General features: G+C 33.2%; 1 pseudogene; it reads right to left on the bottom strand.

Moving 5' to 3' along the window:
• LOC129924147 (THO complex subunit 2-like) overlaps nucleotides 1-19,575 on the bottom strand; it is a 31,445-nt pseudogene that overhangs the window by 2,907 nt on the left and 8,963 nt on the right.

Below are 19,575 nucleotides of genomic sequence, written 5' to 3'. Positions count from 1 at the left end.
ACTTTCCTAACTGATCCTGAACTATTGATATTACAGTTGACTTTGTACCTCTTTCCTCCAAATGTTTGGGTGATGGCTCAGCACTATGTCTGTGGGAGGATGTGCTCAAGTTGTGGCTTGCACTGCTCCCTTCGTAGTCTTTCACCCTGGATGAATGTCTCTCTTCCTCCTTGGCAAAGGCTTCATGTTCTTTCCTCTCATGCTTCTCTTCTTTGGCTTTCTCTTTGGCCAGCTTGGTTGCTTCCCTGTCTTAGCGGTCACTTTTCTTCAATTTCTCCTCCTTGGGCGTTTCGGGCCTAACTGAGTCCTCAGTCTGATCTGTGCCTGCCTGCCTGTGGTATTGGTCAGGACTATCTCGAGCTTCTTTCTTTACTCTAACAAAATTGAAATAAATATTACAAGTTAAACCTGGGTTTAGTAAAAAAAACATGAAAAAATGTATTTTACTAACAAAGAAAAAAAGAACGATGCATTTATTGTACAGATCAATTGGGTTGGGATGTTTGTACAATTTAAATTGTCATTTGACAATTGTGGTAAAGTTTAAAATAAAGTCATAAACAAAGAAAACTAGCACAAGAGAACCACAATTTAGATATAACACAAAGTAGAAACTAGAGCTCCATTCTTCAACCTGATCAAACCACATGAAAGAAAAAGAAGAATTATGTAAATAGAAAATGTGAGGAAGTTTGCTTTCCTTTAGCGCCAACTAGAACTGACAAGTTCAAGAAGTGACAGGTTCAAGAAGTGACAGACCTATAACCCTATAACTCCAATTAAAAGCTAATATTAAGAAAAAAAACTCAGATCAAAACTGTATGAAATATTTTGAATATGACAAAATTAATTTAAAAAATGTTAAAAACAAGTATATAATACCAACAAACATAGATAGAATGGAAGAATGATGCAGTACCTAGAGCAGGTAGAAGCAGTAGTCTGTGAAATAAAAGTCACTTGATGTCAGTTTACCAGTGTAGATTCTCTTTTTTCTCTGCTGCTCTCTTCTCTCTTTCACTTTCTGTAGCTCTCTTCTCTTCTCTTGAACTGAGTTCAGGTTTGACATCTTTGGAGCGTCCTGTTCAACATAAGACAAATATCACAAATGAATAAAAAAGATCAGAAGAATCATTGATCCTAAAAATATTTGACAAGTTTAAGCCTGCCTTAAAATCTACATCTCTCTCAATCACTGATCCTAAAAACGTTCGACAGGTTTTAAACAAATTTAAGCCTGCCTTACCATCAACATCTCTCTTAGTACTGATTCCTGATGAGCTGTCTGACTGCCACTGCTGTTGTGTCTGATTCTGTGCTGCTGTATTGTTGGTTTTCTTTGGCTTAGGGAAGAAATATGTTTCATTACTTTCACACCGGGTAGATAAAAAATGTATTTTAAATAGTCCATTCATTGGTCTATGTATATAGTAAAACTGTAGAAAGCATTGTTATATTTTTTTAAATAAAATTTTAAATAAAATTAATGTTGTGAATGTGCATACAGTTTGACAACAGACTCACTTCTTTTATATGGAATTCCGTTTCTTGTACCCAAGTTGGTTTCTTGCTCATTAACTGTCCAGCATACCTAGCATAGCATTACATAAACATTTGTGAAGGTAGGCAAATATACATATACAAAGGCATTTATAAAATTAGACTAAACTATCAGGCAACTCATGTCTAGTTTTAGCTATAATAGATTGTTCTTTCTTACAATATAACTAATGCATAAATATCTGGTCTTTTATCCTTCTCCTTTTTACTAAGTTTATCCACTCGTCTTTCTATGGCCATTCCAATCTGAGTCATTCTTGGAAAGTTAGGCAAAATCTGAGAGAAAACAAAATGTTATGTCACACAACTATATGTAAAGTAGAACAGCTGATAGGTTATTTACAAGACAATGTAAGGCAAGTGAATAAAGAAATGACCAATGTTGGGATTGTTAAAACAGATACAAAGTTAGGGATAATACTGTGTAGTGAATATTGGTAACTCAGTATGCTCACAATGATGTGAACATGGTCATCATTTTTTTTTAAATACCAGCAGATAATTAGTGAGAACTAAATGAAAACAGTTCACCAGATCAAACTGTCTCCAGTACAAGATCTGACAGGAGAAACCAATTAGATACTCAGTACAAGATCTGACAGGAGAAACCAATTAGATACTCAGTACAAGATCTGACAGGAGAAGACAATTTGATACTGGGCCACAAAGGGACATCTTTTCTGTATCAAACAAAACTTGATTCAGCCCATACAGTAACAGTTGCTTTGACATACAAGCAAATAATGACCTGAAAGAGAAGTTCAAGTCCAACAATTTTTTTGTTTCACCTGAAGCAGCATTTACCTTCAAAAACTATTAGCTGCTGAAATTGTGTCTTTATTTTCTTTTACAGACTTATGCAAGCAGGTATTTTCTTGTCTGAAAATAAAACTAGCCTGACCTTGTTGAAAACTAGTCTTTAAGACTATTGAATGAATCTTTCATTCTAGACACATCTACAAAACTATTAAATTGGGTTCAATTCTAATAGTTAGCTTCTCAATTTTTGATGACATCCTATCATCACCATCAACAATTACCTATAATAATCATTTGATACTAAAATAATCTCAGAATCTTCATTATCTGAAAGCAAGAACTTATCAAGAACTTACTTTGGTCAAAACAATCAAAGAATTTCTCATCTGACTGTAGTTCTTGGACTCCAAACATGTGATCACAGACTAAAGAAAGAAAAAGGTAACAGTTAGCCTATTTAACCAGTCTAACTAGAAAAGCCAATGCAAATCCATGTTTTGGGCACCCTAGATTCTGGATCTAGCACAGGGGTTGTACTATAGGTATAAGAGATGGAGGCACTGAGCTCTGTCTGACAGGCTTTGTCTGCTCTGGTTTTATACTGTTGATGCACAAAATATTTTTTAAAATTTATATATATATATTTAAAAAAAAAGGGGGGGGGGCAATTCTGTATTATTAAACATGATGAATAATGTCTGCTTATACAGTGAGCAATTTCTATAAGCTTTTTGAAATCTGTTTTTTTTTCTATGGAAAAATAAGAAAAAACAGGTGTGAGAAGACCCATTGGCAGCCACATACTCCTATCAAGGTTAGTATAGGGAGGGGGGGGGGGGTAAAGAGTTAATCATACTCCTCACATTAGTAATGCTCTTATAGCTACCCCACCAGATCTGACTGATTAACAAAAGAAGGGAAGGGTATCAGTCCCCAAAAGTCCACACTCTAACCCTAAACCTAAACGCAAAGACATTTGATTTTAAAGTCTTCACCTTAGTTAGCCTAAAATGCCATTTATGACAAACATGTCTGTAATTAACATAATCAAGTCTGTTCATTTTGTTATTCATATCAGTTCCTTTACGGAAGACTGTTAGAAAACCTGGAAAGTTGAAGCACTCCTGAAAGTAAAAAAAAAAAAGTATAAAGTGAATAACTAGAAAAATGTTAGCACATCTTAGCATGTCTTATCAGAGAGAAAGATTGTTCACCTTTTCATAGATAGCTGGACTGCTGTGCCACCTCATGACAGTCTCTAAAGCACTGCACAGAAATCTGCCATAACGTCAAGCCTCATTATCAGTACAGCTAGTCAAAAACAATTTACAAAAAGTTTCAGGCTCTATAGAAATCTAAAATTAGAAAAAAAAATCAATCTGGATTGAACAGGTTAGGTTTTTTGCATGATTACCCGACATCTACATATCTTAAAACAACAGTATGGGGTGGAGTTTATGTATTTAAAATACTGGTGCAAACATATATAAATATATTGTAATTTGAATGAATTCCAACTACAAATATTGTAGATAGAATGTGCCCAATACTTACCCTATCATAAGTAATAAGAGTGGAAAAATTGGGTGTTTTTAAATTATGAAGAACTTGTATAAAATGACCACAGTATATGGCATCACTGGCAGTGAAACAACAGTGTGGAAACAAGCAATACTGAAGTAGATTGGTGGTCATCTCAGACTTGAGAGTCCCTGGGAAACCAGAGTTAGAACAAGATCAGATATGGGTACAAACGTATCAATGTATGTATATGTGTGTGTGCATGTGTGAGTACCTGTGGGAAACCAAGAATGTTTCTCCTCTTCTAATCTCTCCATCACTCTCTGGACATGCTCCACCTGCCTCCTAGCTTCATCTTTCAATCTGTCAGTTAAGATCTTGCATCTTTCTTGCTCTTTACGTTTCTTGCTGACAGGCTGCGAGAATCGAATATCATAACCAGGTTGTTATTGATTTCTGAAGAAACTATTATACAGAATCAAATCCCAGGCCATCATATAGAATACATTGACTACAAAAAGATCGGTCCAAAAATACTTGCATTGGAATTGGGCAATTACATCAACATGTTTTCTATAGACCATAGATGTCTAAATAGATCACAATTCTTTTTTTTATTATTTAAATCATAGTTGTGGCTTTGCTTTTCAACATACAATTATACAGAAGACAAGCAATCAAGGACAGACTAAACAAGGTGACTGAGAGATAAAGTGCTTGACTTTCAAACAAGGACAGACTAAACAAGGTGACTGAGAGATAAAGTGCTTGACTTTCAAACAAGGACAGACTAAACAAGGTGACTGAGAGATAAAGTGCTTGACTTTCAAACAAGGACAGACTAAACAAGGTGACTGAGAGATAAAGTGCTTGACTTTCAAACAAGGACAGACTAAACAAGGTGACTGAGAGATAAAGTGCTTGACTTTCAAACAAGGACAGACTAAACAATGTGACTGAGAGATAAAGTGTTTGACTTTCAAACAAGGACAGACTAAACAAGGTGACTGAGAGATAAAGTGCTTGACTTTCAAACAAGGACAAACTAAACAAGGTGACAGAGATAAAGTGCTTGACTTTCAAACAAGGACAAACTAAACAAGGTGACTGAGAGATAAAGTGCTTGACTTTCAAACAAGGACAGACTAAACAAGGTGACTGAGAGATAAAGTGCTTGACTTTCAAACAAAAACAAACTAAACAAGGTGACAGAGATAAAGTGCTTGACTTTCAAACAAGGACAGACTAAACAATGTGACTGAGAGATAAAGTGTTTGACTTTCAAACAAGGACAGACTAAACAAGGTGACTGAGAGATAAAGTGCTTGACTTTCAAACAAGGACAAACTAAACAAGGTGACAGAGATAAAGTGCTTGACTTTCAAACAAGGACAAACTAAACAAGGTGACTGAGAGATAAAGTGCTTGACTTTCAAACAAGGACAGACTAAACAAGGTGACTGAGAGATAAAGTGCTTGACTTTCAAACAAGGACAGACTAAACAAGGTGACTGAGAGATAAAGTGCTTGACTTTCAAACAAGAACAAACTAAACAAGGTGACAGAGATAAAGTGCTTGACTTTCAAACAAGGACAGACTAAACAATGTGACTGAGAGATAAAGTGTTTGACTTTCAAACAAGAACAGACTAAACAAGGTGACTGAGAGATAAAGTGCTTGACTTTCAAACAAGGACAAACTAAACAAGGTGACAGAGATAAAGTGCTTGACTTTCAAACAAGGACAAACTAAACAAGGTGACTGAGAGATAAAGTGCTTGACTTTCAAACAAGGACAGACTAAACAAGGTGACTGAGAGATAAAGTGCTTGACTTTCAAACAAGGACAGACTAAACAAGGTGACTGAGAGTTAAAGTGCTTGACTTTCAAACAAGGACAGACTAAACAAGGTGACTGAGAGATAAAGTGCTTGACTTTCAAACAAGGACAAACTAAACAAGGTGACAGAGATAAAGTGCTTGACTTTCAAACAAGGACAGACTAAACAAGGTGACTGAGAGATAAAGTGCTTAACTTTCAAACAAGGACAGACTAAACAAGGTGACTGAGAGATAAAGTGCTTGACTTTCAAACAAGGACAGACTAAACAAGGTGACTGAGAGATAAAGTGCTTGACTTTCAAACAAGGACAGACTTAACAAGGTGACTGAGAGATAAAGTGCTTGACTTTCAAACAAGGACAGACTAAACAAGGTGACTGAGAGATAAAGTGCTTGACTTTCAAACAAGAACAAACTAAACAAGGTGACAGAGATAAAGTGCTTGACTTTCAAACAAGGACAGACTAAACAATGTGACTGAGAGATAAAGTGTTTGACTTTCAAACAAGGACAGACTAAACAAGGTGACTGAGAGATAAAGTGCTTGACTTTCAAACAAGGACAAACTAAACAAGGTGACAGAGATAAAGTGCTTGACTTTCAAACAAGGACAAACTAAACAAGGTGACTGAGAGATAAAGTGCTTGACTTTCAAACAAGGACAGACTAAACAAGGTGACTGAGAGATAAAGTGCTTGACTTTCAAACAAGAACAAACTAAACAAGGTGACAGAGATAAAGTGCTTGACTTTCAAACAAGGACAGACTAAACAAGGTGACTGAGAGATAAAGTGCTTGACTTTCAAACAAGGACAAACTAAACAAGGTGACAGAGATAAAGTGCTTGACTTTCAAACAAGGACAAACTAAACAAGGTGACTGAGAGATAAAGTGCTTGACTTTCAAACAAGGACAGACTAAACAAGGTGACTGAGAGATAAAGTGCTTGACTTTCAAACAAGGACAGACTAAACAAGGTGACTGAGAGTTAAAGTGCTTGACTTTCAAACAAGGACAGACTAAACAAGGTGACTGAGAGATAAAGTGCTTGACTTTCAAACAAGGACAAACTAAACAAGGTGACAGAGATAAAGTGCTTGACTTTCAAACAAGGACAGACTAATCAAGGTGACTGAGAGATAAAGTGCTTAACTTTCAAACAAGGACAGACTAAACAAGGTGACTGAGAGATAAAGTGCTTGACTTTCAAAAAAGGACAGACTAAACAAGGTGACTGAGAGATAAAGTGCTTGACTTTCAAACAAGGACAGACTAAACAAGGTGACTGAGAAAGTGTTTGACTTTCAAACAAGGACAGACTAAACAAGGTGACTGAGAGATAAAGTGCTTGACTTTCAAAGAAGGACAGACTAAACAAGGTGACTGAGAGATAAAGTGCTTGACTTTCAAACAAGGACAGACTAAACAAGGTGACTGAGAGATAAAGTGCTTGACTTTCAAACAAGGAGTTCCTGTTTCAAATCTATGTGAATACTGGGATTTTTAATTTTGGGACTTGGTTGGTTGTTGTGCTGGCTGTGGGCCATAGAAACAGATGATAATTACATCATCTGCCCTTCAGATTGCAGTCTGAAAAGGGAACTTACTTATTTTTTAAACGAGGTGGCAATTAATTTAAATGTCTGGCTAACTTTTATTGGCTGCCAACACAAATGGTTAGAATGATAAAGGAATGATAATGTGAAATGTGTTTAATGTTCTTGAAGTATACAGAATTAATAACATTATATCACATCTAGTCTACATACCATGTCTTTGTTAGCTTCCACTGTACTGATTTGATTTTCCTGCAGAAGATCTGTTTCTCATAAGCACCTTTAGGAACATACAAGTCATACATGGACAGTGACCAGAAAGTGATGTAGAACTGTGGCCTGGAACAAGGAAACATTCATTGGGTTACACAAGGGAATCAATCATTCATTCTTGAATCAAGCTGGGCTGCTATGTAAGACTTACGTCAGGTCATCCCAAATTTTAGATGAAAACACTGGCTTGATGGCTTCAACCACTGGTCCCATAACCTCTTTGTAAGCATTAATGTAGCAAATGGTCTAGAATCAATGAGAGACACAAAAAAATGTTTTATGTAAAAAGAAAATGAGTAGAAAAAGACAAAAGATTGAACAATATACTAAAAGCTACCTTATGATTCTTTTGTCCTTCAACTTTTTCAGTTCATCATATTTGACCTGTAATGAGATGTAGAGACTTGGGTTCACTCTCTTAAGTATTGCACAACAGTCATTAGTATATTAAACTTTTTTTTTAAAACAAAAAGTGAAAGTTAAAGACTCCAGGGTAAATGATGATGCAGTGTGGCTTAGCACAATGACCTTGACTTCACCAGCTGTAGCTGCATACCCATCTAGAGTAAAAAACCATAATGCTTCACCAAGACCCAATCTGTGACTTTTGATTCAAAAGGCTCAACACTTTATCAATCAACTACCCTGCCAAACTTAAAAATGGAGTACTTAAGAATAATTATAAGAACAATTTAAAGATGAAAAGAATTATTTGCTTTTCAAAGAAAAAAATTAAGAAACATATTGTTATACTAAATCTGGGCAGACAATTCAATTTGAAGCTTACATTGATAGCATGTGCATAGAGAAGTTTGGAGAGAAAGAAGGCAGCTGAATGAGGGATATGGTAGGTTGATAACAAGACATCAATGGGAGGTAATCTCTTCACAAACTCTTCTGTACTGAGTTGCATGAAGAGGAAACTTTCTTGTCATATTTTCCACTGTCACTAACAACTAAGATGGGCTGTGAGGTTGAGTGGCATGAACTGCTTGGACATGTAACAAGGGGCATAAGTTTGAATCTCAATGTACATCAGGAAATTTTTATATTGACATGTGATCGAGTTGTGTTTGCTGAGCGCCCAAATAAAAAGGAAGCACAAAAACTTTCTCCCAGACACCCTCTTTTTTTTTAAATTCTTTTTACTTGGCTACAATGTCAAAATAATTACAAGTGCAGGAAAATATTAATAAGGAAGCATGGTCAAGAGGCTAAGTACACTTGAACTTGGCCTGGCTACCTATGAAGGGGGCTCGAGGTTCAAAACCAGACTAAAGGCAGCAATGCTAGGATTACTATGACTCAACTTGCCTAACTGTCGACCAGAGGGTTTCACCGTCTCTTTAGAAAAACGCCTACAGAAAAAAAAGGAGATTGTTTAAAAACATATCTACCCTAACTTTATGATTTATGAATTTTCGAATTAAGTATCTCAATTTAATTGAGAATTCTATTTATAAACACAAACTATAGGCAGTTCATGGCAGTGTTAGGATTAAATACAAGAGAAAGCAAGGGCAATAATTGTCTAAACATCTCAGGACACAAGTTTTAGACTTACTTCATGATGTATTTGGCTCTATCCAGACAATCTGCTCTTGTACTGATAAGTATTGGATACAAGAAAAAACTCTCATTTTTCCATGTCCCATAGAGATGATATCTGAATGGTAAAAGAAAGTTGTTGTTTTTTTTTTTGCTTTCATTAAGCCTCTAAGTGGGCAACACATTTTCTAGGTAGGGCAACAAGAAAAATGTTATTGCTAAAGGGAGGCACACACAAAAATCTAAAAGATGATGCCCACTTCGATAAAAACAAGTGTCCATGATCATAAGATAATTACAGATGTAGCAACATTAGCTCTCTCACCGTATCTCATATGGATAGAGTTTTAGTAGAGTCCACAATTCTTCAGCCATTGAAGAAGAAGGGAAAGAGATGGTAGCAGGACTTCTTCAAGAGCATTTAAAAACCCATAGTAAGCAATGTCATCCTCTGGACCAATGCCACCGGAGTGATGCTGAAATTGTCATTTAAAATTATGTTCACTCTGTTCTAAAATACACACTCAGGCTATAACTGTATTCAGTGTTAGCTTGGTTTAAAAAGTGTTGAAAAGTAATTTTTCATTTAATCTATTCATGATCTTTATATTTAAAAGTTTTTAATAACCCATTGTAACAGAATGTTGTACTATTCATTTCAGTTCTAAACATAATTTATTTTGTAATACCATTTTGTATATGGGAATTCTAATACTTTGTCTTAGATATAATAGAATTATGTGCTGGTGATTACTTAAGGGATATTAATTGAATATGATCTCGCTTCTAATTGTAATTCATTTAAATATTTATGAAAAAATAATTAGTTGAACAATATTTTTTTTTAATTGCAAAATAAGATAATCATATTTACAAAAACATTAAAATTATATTTGGAACCTGAAAGTGCTTACCTTTGACATGAAGGCTTTAGCCAATCTCATTATTTTCACCATCAAAATAGGATCCCGAGAAGCATATGGACCAGGTAATACAACATTGGCATGGCTAAGTGATAGAGCTGGTGATAGGTGTAGGCTAGAGGACAATCACAGGATTCTACTTTCTTAACTCTCCACTTGGCTAACACAGATGCTAACCCTATGTTCCTGAAAGACAAGAAATTACGATAATAAAACTAGTTGTTTTTTAAAATTCTTATGAAAAAAAAAAGTCAGTAAAACATCATACTGATATTAGTTCTATTTAGAAATGTAAACTTACTTTTCATACAGAGGTTCTATCACTCTATTTACTAATGAGCAAAGGGCATAGGAGATGGATGGATGAACCAAAACAAAGTTTTCAGGCAGCCTGTCAATGATGGCTCTAGCATTCTCCCAGGCTCCTATTTCTAGCAAAGCTTCACACAGACCAAGTTTTTGAATGTTTTCTCTCTGAAAACAAAAAGATAGCCAAACTTACTTAAGTCATATTGTTAACCACTTCTTATTAATATATATTCTTTAATTTTCAAAACAAAGAAACATGTTTTGTTATTCTAAAGCACAAACTTAACATTGTCATTAATTCTGCATGTGTTTTTAGTAAAGATGAAGTTAACCTTTCAGACTTTACAATCTATGGGGTGGATGATGTAAAGGTCATTTGTAGCCAGGTCCACTGTTAACAAGGGTGTCATGTGGCACAACAACCAACCACCTTTACTTTTCCCCAACTAATGTCAGGCAGAGCTGGATGGACTCAGAGGTGCTCTAAAGATCCTGAGATAAAAAATCTCACTCTTCATCAGGATTCAAACCCAGGAAGCCAAGAGCTTTATCACTCAGCCACCACATCTACTAAGTGTATTTAACCATTTTGTCACATCATTGTTTGATAGTTAGTGACATGTATTTTGTTGGGAAGCACGAAGTACATGGTATATTCATGTTCACAAATCTCGTTCTAGAATTTTAACCACATGGGTAGAGGCAGTGATCGCCATGTTCTTAAACTGTAAGGATGTCTAATGTAGTTAATTCAATAGTTTAATACCAGTTGTTTACTTAGAATATTTCATTGGATTTATGAAGCATCATATGTAATTCTTTATGGCTGGAATTGCCAGTGAACTGTTTTTGTATTTTATAGTAAATAAATCTTGTCAGCTAACCAAGGTCTTATTTGATGAATTTTAATAAGTGTTGTTCTGTATGAATTGGAGTGGACTTGTGTGACATCAAGTAGTACAAAATTCATCTTTAATTACACTACTATATACAATCAAACGTCACATAATAGCAGTGACACCATTGTTATACTACTAAGCTCAAATACAAACTGTCACCACCTCAAAGTTGGTGCCATACAGAGATACACTATTTTGATATTACCAGTTTAATTCACAATTCATGGTTTCTGAAGGTGAACACTTTTAACCTTAAGCTAAGTAGTTACTTGATAGCAGTCAGAAAGGGGCAGGCATTGAAGGTAGTCACTTGAGAAAGTTATTGCAAGCAGTCACTATAGAGTTATTATAAAGCAGTTGACATTTGTACGTTTTTAAGTTATTACTATTTTTGTCAAGTATTTCTATAAAGGATTATTACTGATTATTCTTGGATTGTGTATCAAATTTCCTATGTAGTGTTGTTATATACATATACATTAAACATATTTGTGTCTGCTACATTAAGTGTTATTTCCTCATTTACGAGAGCTGTATAAATGTGCAAATATTCATCCTGATAATGTCTACAGTATATAACTCATTATAATATGAACCCACCCAACCACCATCTAAAATAACATGGTGACACAAACAAAACACAAAAATTAAAAGACATAGAAAGTAGATACAATTTTGAAATGTTTATACTAATGAACTAATAGCTTTAACTACTGCTAGACCTTACCAAATCAATAATCCGTTGTTCTTCTTCTTTCTTTTCATCCTCTTTTTTATCAGCCAATATCACAGTACTCAGCTTTTTAGCATAGGCTTTGGCATCTGAGACTTCTTTGTTGTGAAATGGAATTATTTCAGAGTCTGCTGGTAATAACTGTCAAATTCACAACCATAATATTACCAGTACATCCAATACAGAAGAGCCAAATTTAGCCCATAAACAACAGCGTAAAAACAAATTATAAAAATGTTAAGAATGACAACTACAAGCATTTGGAAAAAGATTTCTTTAAGTAAAAAAAAAATAAAAATACAAGTTGAATGTTTTTGAAAGCTGTGTGGCATATTTTCATGCATTTTATACCCTGCATATAATTGTCACCTGCACAAATTACAAATTAAGTAGAAACAAAATAGTACGAACAACACCATTATATACCCCACATGTGCAAAGTGTGACTAAATTACCGGTAAATAAAGTACCATCATTGGTACTATTTGTTTTCTTGAGGTTTATAATGAGATGCTCATAAAGCTTTCCAATGTACACGTAAACAAAAACACAGCAAACTGTATAAAGACACACCAGTATGTTGATAGGTTCCGTTATTCTTTGTTTATGAATAAAATAATTCTTGTTAACCCAGTACCTTTTTACACTGGCACAGCTGCCATTCATTTGTAAAAATTGTATAACCCACAATAACTATATGCAAGAAAATACAGTAGATGTACAAGTTCAGAGTATTTACCAAAATCAACTTACATAAGAATACAAGTCATTTAGATCTACCAGCTCATTCTTTAATAAAAGTGCTGCACATGTGAACAATGATTTGGGAGTGCTCCAGTCAGCAGACTGAGAAATAGAACAATTTAAATGAAACAATGTCAGGATAAACAAAACACAAATATGTTGACATGTTTCATGATGATAGCTTTAATTCTTCACATAAACTTTTATCCTAACAATGGCTCAGACAGCAGAACAAAGAGTATTACCTCTCTGAAGTGAAATTTAAATCCTAGAATATGGCACAAAGTCAACTTGTCTATAATGTATGCGCGCAGGAGTGGAACATAGAAGAGGCATTCTTCAGGATGGCATTCAAAAGCTTCAAGGATAACGTCTAACATGCGGTTAGGATGAAGATCAAAACAACCTAAAAAAATATAAAGAAAACAAAAGTTGATAATTAAGTTACTAATTTACGCCCTTTTGAATTTTAAAGTTGAAAATTAATTTGACTGGTTTTTATTACATCATAATGGATCAATGAGTTACCAATCAATGATTGAATATTCTGCAGCACTTGTTCCCAGGAAATCTTGAGATTGAAATCTGGATTTAATTTAGTGATTAATTTTGAGTAGCCTTCACTTTCTTCTCTTAACAAATTAAACTTCTGCTGCTTGTAACTGAAAAAAAAAATAATAATAATTATAACACAGTAGCTCATGCTTGCATAGAATTTTAAAACTATTTGTAGGCTATGATTCACAACCTGTAAACAAAAATAATAGAAAGAAGAATAAAATTGGAACCAAATTAATTGCATAACATTTGGAAACCATTATTTTTAAACAGCTCTATTGCTAACTAGCACAGCACCTTTGCTAATCACCTCATCTTAATATTTTAATAATTGCTAATCACCTCATCTTAATATTTTTATAATTTACAACTGACTAAAGTTGTGTTCTGGTTTAAACATTTGAAGGTTAGGGATTTGGAGGGGTCAGGGTTGCATACCAGGTATGCCTTTAAGCAGGTTCCACTGTATTCCTAATTCCAATCAACAACTTACTAAAGTCGAGTTTCGGTCTTCACATATTTCTGATTATATCCAACTTGAGAACTGACTAAACCAACCAACTCTAAGGAGTCTTGGTCTAATCTTTCTTTTAAAAGGCAATCAGCTATAATAGTGTTCTGAAATAGTACATAAAAATACTTTTTTGAAAATACAACACTACTATTAATTAAAATATTATTTTCCTCATATACTGCTGTTTAAAAAAAAACAAAAAAAAAACATTTATTAGATGAAAAGGCACACACTTTAAAAATCTATAATAAAATAAAACTAGCACAGATTATTATCATGCCTGAAATAAAATGAAATGAAACAAAGACCAAAATGAATAAGGATTTAAACACACTTTAAAAAAAATAGAAACTAAATGCACCCATTTATCCGATGACTGATTCTGTCAAACAATGTTCTTTATGGATTTCTTCTGATAAAAACAAATAGCTTACTGGTAATGCCCCAACTAGTGTAATAAATTTCTCTCTTGTCAATTCATCAGAGCAAGCAGTTTCAACATCTGAAATGAAAACAAATCAATTAGTGTTAAATATATGTACAGAAGCCTTAATTTTTAGATTCCATTTACTTAGTGTTAGTGTGCTTTAAAAAAATAGAGGAGTCTTACCCACTATTTCCAGTACATCAGCAAGTGTAGATGGTAGCCATGGAAATGTTTCCTGAAATAAAAGACTTGGTGCAATATATGCCCAGATTGGTTTTTTAAAATATATAACATCTATCCTAGTTATAGCATATAACATCTATCCTAGTTATAACAAAAAAGAAAGGAAAAAGAACAATAGGCAGACAGAAAAAGTGAAGGGCAGACATCAAAGAAAGGACAGGCCTGTTGTTAAAAGAGATTCTAGTCATGGTTACAAAAAGAAAAAGGAATGGAGAAAAAAAAGCAGATCATGTGTAGTGCCCCAACAGACTAAAGGATGAGTGGTGGTGGTTCAGCATTGACAACAAATTTGATTTTTTTTTAATGATTTTTATTTTATAGCAATTTAAAAGTAAATTAAGGAGTGGAGACGCACCTTTGAGAAGACTATTTTAAATGAAATATCACATATGTATGCTAGGTTTCAATCCTTAGGAGTATCTACATATAATATATATTATATAGATAGTCTAGATCTAGTTACAGTTATATTGCATTACTTAGAACTCAATTTTACTTCAACTCCAACAGTTCAAGTCAGTTATGAAGCTGAGATTGTTTAAATTTTAGTGTTTTGACTAACTCTACTTAAGTTTGAATGGCAGTTACTGAGTGAGTTACTGATTACTTACTGATAACTGTTACGTGAGTCACTGTACAGTGTAAATAATAACTTCTAGACTGTAGCTAGTAACTAGACTAGTCTAGTAGTAAGTCAAGTAGTACTACTTATCACTACTACTAGACTAGTACTGAGTAGTAGTGTAGAACTTGAACTTCTAGTTCTAGATCTAGATTATACTATGATTATAGTATTTTATAGTATAGTAATAGTATAACTAGATGAGTAGATCTAGATTATTTAATAAGTTTAGAGTTCTAGATTTTAGATCTAAGTGTAGTGTGCACAGAATGAGAGGAGTCTGAGTACTCTCAACTCTAGTCTGAGTAAGTTGAACTTGGAAGTTTCAGTGGAAGTGTCACCAGTGAGAGAAATTATAGTCTATGGGTAAAATCCGCAGGTCGCCATTGCCAGCTAGGCGTCCTTATCTACCTTTTGTTGGCAGTGGCCAGGGAATGGTGTGTGGTGGTTTTATTATAATCTTATCTTTTAAATTACAGACACGTCTTCAGGAAGATAGGCTAATTATGTCAAATGCGCTTCATGTGTCAATCTAGTCATGCATGTTAATAAGTGGCTTTTGAATCGCTATGTTTGTTGGCCCTTTTGGATGAAGCCTACTAATAGCACTGTCTACGGATGTAGGCTATTACTAATACATTATTTTTGAAAACGTTTTAGATTAAATTAGTATTACACTGTAGTCCGTTAAAGATGTAGCCCCTTATATAAGAGAATATAAAACATTTAACAATTTTATGCGTGCCATAGTGGCATTCATAAGATCCTTTAAGCCCATTTGAGTACCAACCCACCGGGCATTGCCCAAATGTCCATATAGCCAGTCCTCCCCTGCTTGTAATAATATAACATTATTATTGTTATAAAGGAGGCTGTTACGTTTATAGGCATATGCATGGATGCAAGCAACAGAACCCCGTTTTGCCTGCAAGGGGGGGTCGGCAATCCCAAAAAACCTGCAAGCATGATGCCTCTTATACTTCTCGACATAAATAAAACATTTACCGCTATATATATATATAAATATATATGTCTTTAAATACAAACTATAAATTCTATGCTTTTACTTAAATTACTATAATCTACATGTATGTTTAAACATTTCATTTTTTTTATATATAATATGCACATAGATAGGCCTACCTACTACTACTATATTAGTATAAATCAAACTTTGTAGCACCTATGTTAAAAGTTAACTCTATTTCAAATAAAAGATCTAATAGATCTAAATATTTATTGGCTGACAGAGTAGTCAGTAGATCTTACCAAATATAGAACTAGTTAACTGGATCTTCTAACTAATAGTAGCTTAGAGTACTTAGTCTTAGACTGATTTTTATACTAGATTAACTAGATATCTAGATCTAGTCAAGATGTTATTTTAACTCTATGATAATAGTAACAAAGTAGATCCATCAATTTACATCTATCTATATCTAGGTCTAATAAAGAAACTAGTAAGTATTAAGTTAATTAAGTATTACAGATCTAGACATACAATATTCTCTGAGTCTAAGTCTAGACTTTAACTTGTCTAGGAATAGAGTGTCACTAGAGCTACTACTAGATATTAGATTTTCTCTAGATTTAGGTATAGACTAGACCTAAATCCAAATTATATACTCTAGATTTAGTTTCAGATCTTGAAGTTAGATTAGTTAGATCTATATACACGAATCTAGTAATGCTAGATCATAGAAGTGAGCCCTGCCCCTACTAGCCCTAGCTAGAATCATCTACTAGATCTAGATTACTAGATCTAAAATCTAAATCTAGATGTAGACTAGAGTCTTGCCTTTTTTAAATAAGTTTTTTTTATTATTAGATCTAGAATCTAGATTTAATTAGATCTAGACTTTACTAGTAGAATATTATATCTGATAATAGATTATAAAATAATACTAATAGATACGATCTTCTTTTGATCTATGCTGCTTCTGCCCAGGGACTAGACCTAGTCAGGCTACATCTAGACTCTGGTAAATTGTAACTGTAAGATTCTAGATAATTATTCCAATTATCTAGATCTAGCCTGACTAGCTAGGTCTAGTCCCAGGGCCTGGATATAATTAAATCTAGATTCTAGGACTAGATCTAATAATAAAAAACTTATTTTAAAAAAGGCAAGACTAGAATTGACTAGATCTATATTATTATAGATCTCTATAAGTAGCTATGTGATAAAAATTTGTGAAATTTTATTTTTTTAATTTTAATAGTAAATTATTAAAGATCTTGTTCTGAGCTTTCCAACGAGGTATAGAATGTTAATATAGGTCCAATTGATAAAAAAATGTTGTAAAATTTGACGCGTTTTCACTTATACATTGAAGCAATGGAATCCCAGGAAGTGAGACTTTCTGAAAAATCGAACTAAAGTGTATGTCATTTCGCTAATTTTCATCACTTTGATAAAAACTATATATCAAATTAAAGCTTAGGATGTGCTTAATTAAGTTATCCAATTGTTTTATAAAATTTATTTGCAGATTTTTTTTTTTCTTTTTTTAATCAACTAAAAATGACATTATTATAATTTATTTTTGTAATAAAATATTATTTTATTTTTAGATTTTTAAATTCTTTATAATACATTATGGAAGCACTTGTTCTGAGCTTTCCAATGATATATAGATTATATCTATACGCTCAAGAAGTTAATTTTATTTTTTTTTTTTAACGCATTTTTGTTCATACTATATGAGGTTTTCTGAAAATTGAACAAAAATGCGTAACTTTTCGCTAATTTTTATTACATAGCTAAATATATATATATAAAAAAAAAAGCATAGGATGTGCCTACTAAAAGCATTTGTTGTATAATATTTTATTTATATTAATTTTTTTTCTAATTTTCTTAACTATCCGGTATTATCTTAATGCTTTGTTTTGCAATTAAATATTTATTTTGCTTTATTTTATTTGTTTAAATTGTAGATTATTGAAGCAATTGTTATTTACCAAACAATAATATATATAGTTTATTGTTGTAGGTGAAACAGCTTTAAAAAAAAAGCATATTTTTTGATGCGTTAACATAGGATAATGTTTTCTGAAAATAGAACAAAAACATATTTCATTTCTTTAATGTTTATCAGATAGCTAAAAAACCAATTAAAAAAAAAAAGCTTAGGATGTTTTGTTTTTTTTACTTCTTTTTAAATATATTTTATTAATTTGTTTAATTTTTGTGTGTGTGTAAATGTAAATTTGAAGATATATAATAATGAATGACCTTATTGCCCCAGGCCAGTGCCATATATGGGCCAAGAAGCAGTAAGCGTAAACTATATATACTGTTCCAGATCACACTTATTGGCTCAACCCCCTCTATACTGTCAGCCTTTTTATTACAAACATCTAAAATATAGTACCTTACGTAGCTAGTGTACTGTTGGCTGCTTGACTACATTATGTACTGTTTTGTAATAAATTTGCAGCTTGTAAGATTTTGCCCCAGTGTGCTAATATTATTTAGTGGCCTTTAATCATCATAAAAATGATTGAGAAACAAGGGAATCTTCTATCACGGGTCCCCCCTTATGCTCTGGACCTGAGGAAGTTGCCCCACTCACCAACTTATAAGTGAATCAGAAGACATTCAATTGATTATTATTTTTGATGAAAGTATAAGCAATGTATTGAAGAAGGTTGATGTAATTGATGAGGGATAAATAATGAGTTTGTAATTAAGGCGCTGGATATGATGATGGGTTAATATGATATATAATGAAGCTACATATTACTAGGTTACGCAAATATATAAATTGAAATTTATTTCTATATACGAATCTTTTATTATAAATTACCAAACAAGATATAACTCATTTCTGGCTTGAAAATATAATAGTATGATAGATCTAGAATGATAGTAATAGTCATGCTTTACGACACACTTTAAACCATTAAATTATTGCTTTTTCATGAGTTGGGTAAGCTCCTGAGCTAAGTTTTAAGTAATTTTTTTAAAATCTCATCATCTTAAATGCATTTTGGCTAAAGCATTAGTAATTTGTAAAGGTGCGGTGGTTGAGTGATAAGGGTTAGGGTTAAGGGTTGAGCTTGGCTTCCAAAACCAGGGCCCCTGAGGTTTAAATCCTGGAGAAGACTGGGACTTTTAATTTTGGTATCTTTGGGCACCTATGAGTCCAACCAGCTCTAATGTGTACCTGACATTAGTTGGGGAATAGTAAAGACAGTTGGTCGTTGCGCTGGACACAGAAATTAGTTTTATACATCACATGCCATACAGACCACAAGATCTGAAAAGGGATTTGTTTTTTTTCTTTTTATTTTCTTAATTTATTCAATTTTATATATGTATTAAGAAATAAATGAAAACTGAAGAGTAAACTAAAACAAAGCTATATAGAACAACACATGAACTGACGAAGGAGACTTGGACAGTAGCACACAAACATATATATATATATATATATATATACACATATATATATATATATATATTAATGGTGCACCGAATAGTACTATTTGATATTCGGCCAGAGCCTGATATGACCAGATAGTAAAATTTGATATTC

Source organism: Biomphalaria glabrata, unplaced genomic scaffold (assembly GCF_947242115.1).
Source record: "Biomphalaria glabrata unplaced genomic scaffold, xgBioGlab47.1 scaffold_20, whole genome shotgun sequence".
Lineage (NCBI taxonomy): Eukaryota > Metazoa > Mollusca > Gastropoda > Planorbidae > Biomphalaria > Biomphalaria glabrata.
Note: the sequence above shows the minus strand (reverse complement) of the source record. Positions and strands in the feature narration are given on the sequence as shown.